Raw genomic sequence first — 7,452 nt, 5'->3', positions numbered from 1 at the left:
TAGTGTGTCAGTGATATTGAAACTGTATCACACGACGGGCCAGATGACGGCTCGTCGTGGCTATGACGGACCGTGATGAGGTCCGTCGTGTTATACTTAGTCTATGTATATATAAAGAACCCTGAAGGAGAGTCTCTAACAAGCATGACGGTATATGCAGGACGGACCGTCGTGGGCATGACGGTCCGTCGTAGGTGTCCGTCGTAGGACACTTAGAAAAATTTTGGAGACCCTTAGCAGAGGGTTCTCTGACCATCATGACGGTCCTGTAGGACGGACCGTCGAGAGTACGACGGTCCGTCGTAGGTGTCCGTCGTTGGACACTTAGAAACGTATTGGAGACCCTTAGCAGAGGGGTCTCTGACCATCATGACGGTCGTGCAGGACGGACCGTCGAGAGTACGACGGTCCGTCATAGATGTCCGTCGTTGGACACTTAGAAACGTATTGGAGACCCTTAGCAGAGGGGTCTCTGACCATCATGACGGTCGTTCAGGACGGACCGTCGTGGGTATGATGGTCCGTCACATGTCTCCGTGGAATGACATTTGGAAAAAAGTGAGAGACCCTTGGAAACAGGGTCTCTGACAACCAGAACGGTTGTGCAGGACGGACCGTCGTGAAGACAACGGTCCGTCACATGTGTCGTTGGGACAGGGTGCTAGGGCTTTTGGAACGGACCCTATGACGGTCCGTCGTGTGTGCGACGGTCCGTCGTCGGGGTCTCGTTCTGAATAGCAGTGATAGAACTGGGGGTACCCTATGCATCCCCGATGAACCCACATGGTCTTGTAGTGTTGTGGACCTATATGTGTCTATCCCAACTACCTAGGAAACTACCAATGCAAAATCACCTATGTCTAGGGTTGTAAACATGGTAATGTCGAACATTTGTAACCTAGGTCAGGCAGAATCGTATAATGTAAACAAAATACTATGAGGAACTAAGCTTAATACTAACTAGCAACAAAAATGCAAGATAAATGAGTATAAATTAGAGACACATACCTTGGAAATGGAGAAAAACAGATGGATAATGACTCAGTTGGCAAGGTAGACACCTACAGCAGCAGCTCCGACTAGTAGATGATAATTTTAAGGCTTTGGAGAATTGTGGGTGCAATGATCAGTGGGGGGAATGTGGAAGTTGAAAAGAGAGGGGAGATGAGAGAAATAAGGAAGTAATGGGGTGAAATATGGAGGGGTGGGGAGTATAAACGGTCAGATTTTGAAAAGGGTCCAGCCGGGTCGGGTCGGGTATAATTCATTAATCACACGACGGTTCCCCAACGACGGTCCGTCGCAGGTGTGACGACCCATCGTAGGTTCCGTCGTGTGTGCCCTAATTTCAAAATAGCAGAAAAACGTACCTGGACGACGGATGCATACGACGGTCCGTCGCATGCGCAACGGTCCGTCGATATATCCGTCAGTGGCTGCTGCGGAGTAGTTTTCTGCAGAATTTCCTGGTGATGTGCCTGCGAATTTAATAACCCATTAGTAGAAAAATGCTATCCTTACTAAAAAAAAACGACAAGAATTGGGTTGCCTCCCAACAAGCGCCTTATTTAATGTCGTGGCACGACTGGGGCCACTTGATTACTCAGACTTCATCAAGATGGTATGCCTCGATCACTTCGTTCGCCGATTCAGCATGCTCGAGATAGATCACCTTGAACCGCACACCCTCCTTAGTTTCCAACTCAACTGCTCCATGAGGGAATAGTTGAGTAACCGTGTAAGGACCAGTCCATTTGGACTTGAGTTTGCCTGGAAACACGCGCAATCTGGAATTGAATAAAAGCACCAAATCCCCAACCATAAACTCTCGTTTTTCAATTTTGTTGTCATGGTACTTCTTCATTTTTTCTTTGTATAGGGCTGAGCTTTCATAGGCTTTCAGGCGAAATTCATCAAGTTCATTCAACCCATTTAACCGGTGCTCTGCAGCTTCGCTCCAATCCATTTTTAACTTCTTCATAGCCCACATGGCTTTATGCTCTAACTCAACCGGTAGATGACAAGCTTTCCCATATACAAGTTGGTATGGAGACATACCAATGGGAGTCTTATATGCTGTCCGGTAGGCCCAAAGAGCATCATCAAGCCTCCTTGACCAATCCGTTCTACTAGCGTTCACTGTTTTGGACAAAATCTGTTTGATCTCTCGATTCGACACTTCAACTTGCCCACTAGTTTGAGGGTGGTAAGGAGTGGCCACATTATGGCGAACCCCATATTTCTCCAATAACCCTTTGAATAATCTGTTGCAGAAGTGGGAGCCCCCATCACTAATAATAGCCCTTGGGGTGCCAAAACGAGAGAATATATTCTTTTTCAAAAATGCAGTGACACTCTTCCCTTCATTGTTTGCGAGTGCTATGGCTTCGACCCATTTAGATACATAATCAACTGCTACTAGAATGTACTTCATCCCATGAGAACTCACGAAAGGGCCCATAAAGTCAATACCCCACACATCAAATAACTCAATCACAAGAATGGGGTTTAGAGGGAGCTCTTGCTTTCTTGAAATACCACCATCACGTTGACATTTGTCACATGCTTTAGCAAACCCATGAGCATCTTGATGAAGAGTTGGCCAATAGTAACCACATTGCAATATCTTGTGAGCGGTTCGGATACCACTGTGATGTCCGCCAACAGGTGAAGAATGGCATGCCTCCAATACACTCAACATTTCACATTCTGGCACACAACGCCGAATAAGCCCGTCGGCACAACTCCTATACAAGTATGGTTCATCCCAAAAGAACTTCTTCACATCGTACATGAACTTTTTCCTTTGATGAAAGGACAAGTCTGATGGAACAATATCACTAGCCAGATAGTTCGCAAAATCTGCGAACCATGGAATCAAGTCTTGTGAAGCAGCCAATACATGTTCATCGGGGAAAGTATCATCAATGTCAGTCTTATCCCCTAACTCTCTCATAGCTTCATCCTCTAGACGAGACAAATGATCAGCAACTTGATTTTCAGTCCCTTTTCTATCCAGCACTTCAAAGTCAAATTCTTGCAGCAGTAATACCCAACGAATCAACCTTGGTTTCGCATCCTTTTTCGCCATCAAATATCTCAATGCTGAATGGTCAGTATGCACTATAACTCTAGTACCTAGCAAATAGGAGCGAAATTTCTCAAAAGCAAACACTACTGCTAGGAGTTCTTGCTCAGTCACTGTGTAGTTCTTCTGAGCTTCATTTAGGGCTTTACTAGCATAGTAAATGGGGTGAAGGATTTTGTTTTTCCTCTGTCCCAGTACTACACCAAGAGCTACCCCACTAGCATCGCACATTACCTCAAATGGACTGCTCCAATCCGGGGAAATAATGATAGGCGCAGATACCAATTTTTCTTTTAGTTCACCGAATGCCTTAAGACAAGATTCATCAAAACAATATTTACAATCTTTCTCCAGCAGTTTGCACAATGGGTGTGCAATCTTTGAAAAGTCTTTGATGAATCTTCTGTAAAAACCTGCATGCCCAAGAAAGCTTCTCACACCTTTCACAGAGATTGGTGGGGGCAGTCTCTCTATTACCTCAACTTTAGCTCGATCAACCTCTATGCCCTTTTCTGAAATGCGATGACCCAACACAATACCCTCTTTTACCATGAAATGACACTTTTCCCAGTTTAGTACCAAATTGCAGTCTTCACATCTCTTAAGAACCTCAGATAAATTGTTTAAGCACCGCTCGAATGAATCACCAACCACAGAAAAATCATCCATAAAAACCTCTATAGTATCCTCCACCATGTCAGAAAATATTGACATCATACATCTCTGAAAGGTTGCGGGTGCATTGCACAACCCAAATGGCATTCTTCTGAACGCAAAAGTCCCATATGGACAAGTGAAAGTGGTTTTCTCTTGATCTTCTGGTGCAATAGAAATCTGATTATACCCCGAATACCCATCAAGAAAACAATACCACCCTTTTCCGGCAAGTCTATCCAACATCTGATCCATGAAGGGCATGGGAAAATGGTCTTTTTCAGTCCATGAGTTCAGTTTACGATAATCCATACACACCCTCCATCCAGTAACCGGTCTCATTGGAACAAGTTCATTCTTTTCGTTGGGGACCACAGTCATTCCCCCTTTCTTAGGTACACACTGAACCGGGCATACCCAACTACTATCGGCGATTGGATAGATTACTCCAGCATCCAACCACTTGATAATTTCCTTCTTCACAACCTCTTGCATAGGAGGATTCAAGCGTCTCTGGTGCTCAATACTCGGCTTATGATCAGGCATGAGTTGGATTTTATGAGAGCAAATACCAGGAGGGATCCCAATAATGTCCGCAATGGTCCACCCAATGGCTCTTTTGAACCTTTTTAGTACCTTCACCAAACTCTGAACCTGTTGTTCATCCAAGTCTGATGCAACGATTACCGGTAAAGTGTCACCATTTCCTAAGAATTCATACTTAAGATGAGGTGGGAGAGCTTTTAATTCAACTTTTGGAGCCTCCTCTATCGATGGTTTCGCGGGTGGGGACTCGCGATTTTTCATATCAAGCTCAAATTTCTTCGGTTTAAACCGAACATCACCTCGATCAAGAGCCGCGACTAATGACTCATACTCTTCAATGCAGTCGCTATCAAAGTTCATTATCACTGCCGCTAATGCTTCGACACCTAGACGTTCTTCTATTTGTGTCTCAAATGTCTCACCCATGTTGTAGGATATAGCAGATGCCGATTGGAGCTCACCACTCTGCTTCATGGACCTACAAATATTAAAGGTCACTTCCTCACTGTTCAACCGAAATTTCATCTGCCCCTTTTCCATGTCTACTAAGGCTCTTCCCGTAGCTAGGAATGGCCTCCCAAGGATAATAGGCACTTCAAAATCAACCTCACAATCAAGAATAACAAAATCGGCTGGAAAGATGAATGACTCCACTTTTACTAGCACATCATGAAGTATCCCTATGGGCCGTTTTACTGTTCGATCAGCCATCAGTAGCCGCATAGCAGTGGGCTTTGGGTCACCCAAACCCAACTTCTTGTAAATCGAGAGGGGCATGAGATTTATGCTTGCCCCCAGATCACATAATGCTTTCGCAAAATGTAATAGCCCGATTGTACAAGGAATAGTGAACGCACCCGGATCTTCTTTCTTTTGGACCAGAGATCTTGTAGCAATAGCACTACAATGCTGCATTCTATCATCATCCTCAAAAGTGACCGATCTTTTCTTTGTGACCAGATCTTTCATAAATTTGGCGTAACCGGGCATTTGTTCTAAAGCTTCTACCAAAGGGACATTGATAGAAAGTTGCTTCAACATTGTTATAAAACGCCGATATTTGCCATCCTCGGTCTTTTTCAATAATCTTTGAGGAAATGGGGGTGGTGGCCTAGGCATAGGAGTTACCTTTTTAGGCACTTCAGCATCTTTTGCAGTGTTATCCTCTAAATCAGCATCAACTTCTACCACTTTATCAGATTCTGTTGTCACCTTATTCTCATCAGATGGCATAGGTGGATCAATGGTTTGCTTACCACCGCGAGTAGTAATTGCCATACAATGTCCATCATTTTTCGGATTTTGGACAGTGTTGCTAGGAAGAGTGCCCGGTTGCCGTGTGTTCACAGTTGCAGATAATTGGGCCAATTGTAACTCAAGTTGCTTAATTGATATTGCATGGGTATCAACTTTTTGCCCAATACCCGCTAAATCATTTCTCAACTCTTTATTGTGCTCATCACTAGCATCGAACCTCCTCATCATTTTATGCAACATATCCTCAACTCGTGACATACTACCTCCACCATCCCTAGGAGTAACTTCCCGATTTTGAGGAGGAACATAGGGTCCATTCCTGTCGTTTCTATTACCATAGTTACCCCTGTTGAAGTTGTTGTCGCGATTGTAGTTTCCATCTCTGACATAATGACCCTCACGATTGTAGTTACCATAGTTCCGACCTTGGTTCCCTTGACCTTGGCGCCAATTATCCTGATTTGAGCCTTGGGCGCTTGGTCGGAAACCCCCCATTTGTTCATTGACTGCATAGGAATCCTCCTCATAGTAACATTCACCGTTAGGGGGTGGTGGTTTAGCCAAGTAGTTGACTGCATTAATCTTTTCTGCACCCCCAGTGACATGTTTTAGTACCAACCCAAGCTCAGTTCTCATCTGAGCCATTTCTTCCCGAATCTCATCTGTGGCTGGGTTGTGAGTGGACTGCACTGCGAAGGTGTTTCTCCCTGTATCAGACTTCCTAGTACTCCAAGCTTTGTTATTCCGGGAGATTTTTTCTAATTTTTCAGCAATCTCGGCATAAGGACAGTCTCCATAAGATCCACCTGCTATAGTGTCCAATACCGCTTTGTTGTTATCATCTTGTCCCCGATAGAAGTATTCTTTCAGTGACTCATCATCTATACGGTGATTTGGAACACTTCTCAAGAATGAGGTGAATCTATCCCAAGAACTACTAACTGACTCTCCTGGTAGTGCCACAAAGTTATTCACTCTGTCTTTGTGGTTTAGTTTCTTGGAGACCGGATAGTAGCGTGCTAAGAAGACATCCCTTAGTTGATTCCAAGTAAAGATGGAGTTGTATGGGAGCTCAGTGAACCAAATAGCAGCCTCTCCCGTCAGTGAGAGAGGAAACACTCTGAGCCCTATTACATCTAGATCCAAATCAGGCCTTCCCACACAACTTTTACACACTGCCCTTACCTTAGCTATATGGGCATGTGGATCCTCAGAAGGTAGCCCTGAAAACAAACCTCTGGCAGTGAGCATTTGCATCAGACTACTAGTTACCACAAAAGTGTGGCCTGTGGGTAGAGGAGGCAAAACCAGTGGCCCATCCGAATCTGCTATGTCATCATAGCCTCTGTAGTATGCTTGGGGCCGTGGAGCGGGATTCTGTCCCCTCTGTTGATGTTCACCCGGAGCATCGGGTAACATCTGACCATGAACATCAACCGGAGCTGGGATGTTCTGGTTCGGATCCTCATCATTTATTCCCAAATTACGATTCATATTGCGCAGTGTACGCTCTAACTCGTGATCGTAGGGAAACAACGGTTCTCTTCCTCTCCGTGTATTTGGCATACAAGGAGGATAGTTCTGAAAAGAAATCAAAAACAATAAAACAAAGTAAAATCAAGAAAATATCAACTAAACTATAGTAATAAGTTCAAATTAATCTAAAAGCTATATTCCCCGGCAGCGGCGCCAAAATTTGATACGCTCAAACTTACTTCTCAAATAAGAAGTAAAGCGGTCGCGTCAAGTAAATAACCCAACTAGTGAGGTTGGGATCGTTCCCACGAGGAAAATAGTCTAGACTTAACTTTAACTTGTTATTACTATTGTTCGGTTGATAACTTCCTTAGAAAGTAAAAACATAAAAATGTAAAAAGGGGGGTTTGTATTTCCTAATAAGTAAAAAG

The sequence above is a fragment of the Solanum pennellii genome, chromosome 5 (assembly GCF_001406875.1).
Source record: "Solanum pennellii chromosome 5, SPENNV200".
Classification (NCBI taxonomy): domain Eukaryota; kingdom Viridiplantae; phylum Streptophyta; class Magnoliopsida; order Solanales; family Solanaceae; genus Solanum; species Solanum pennellii.
Note: the sequence above shows the minus strand (reverse complement) of the source record.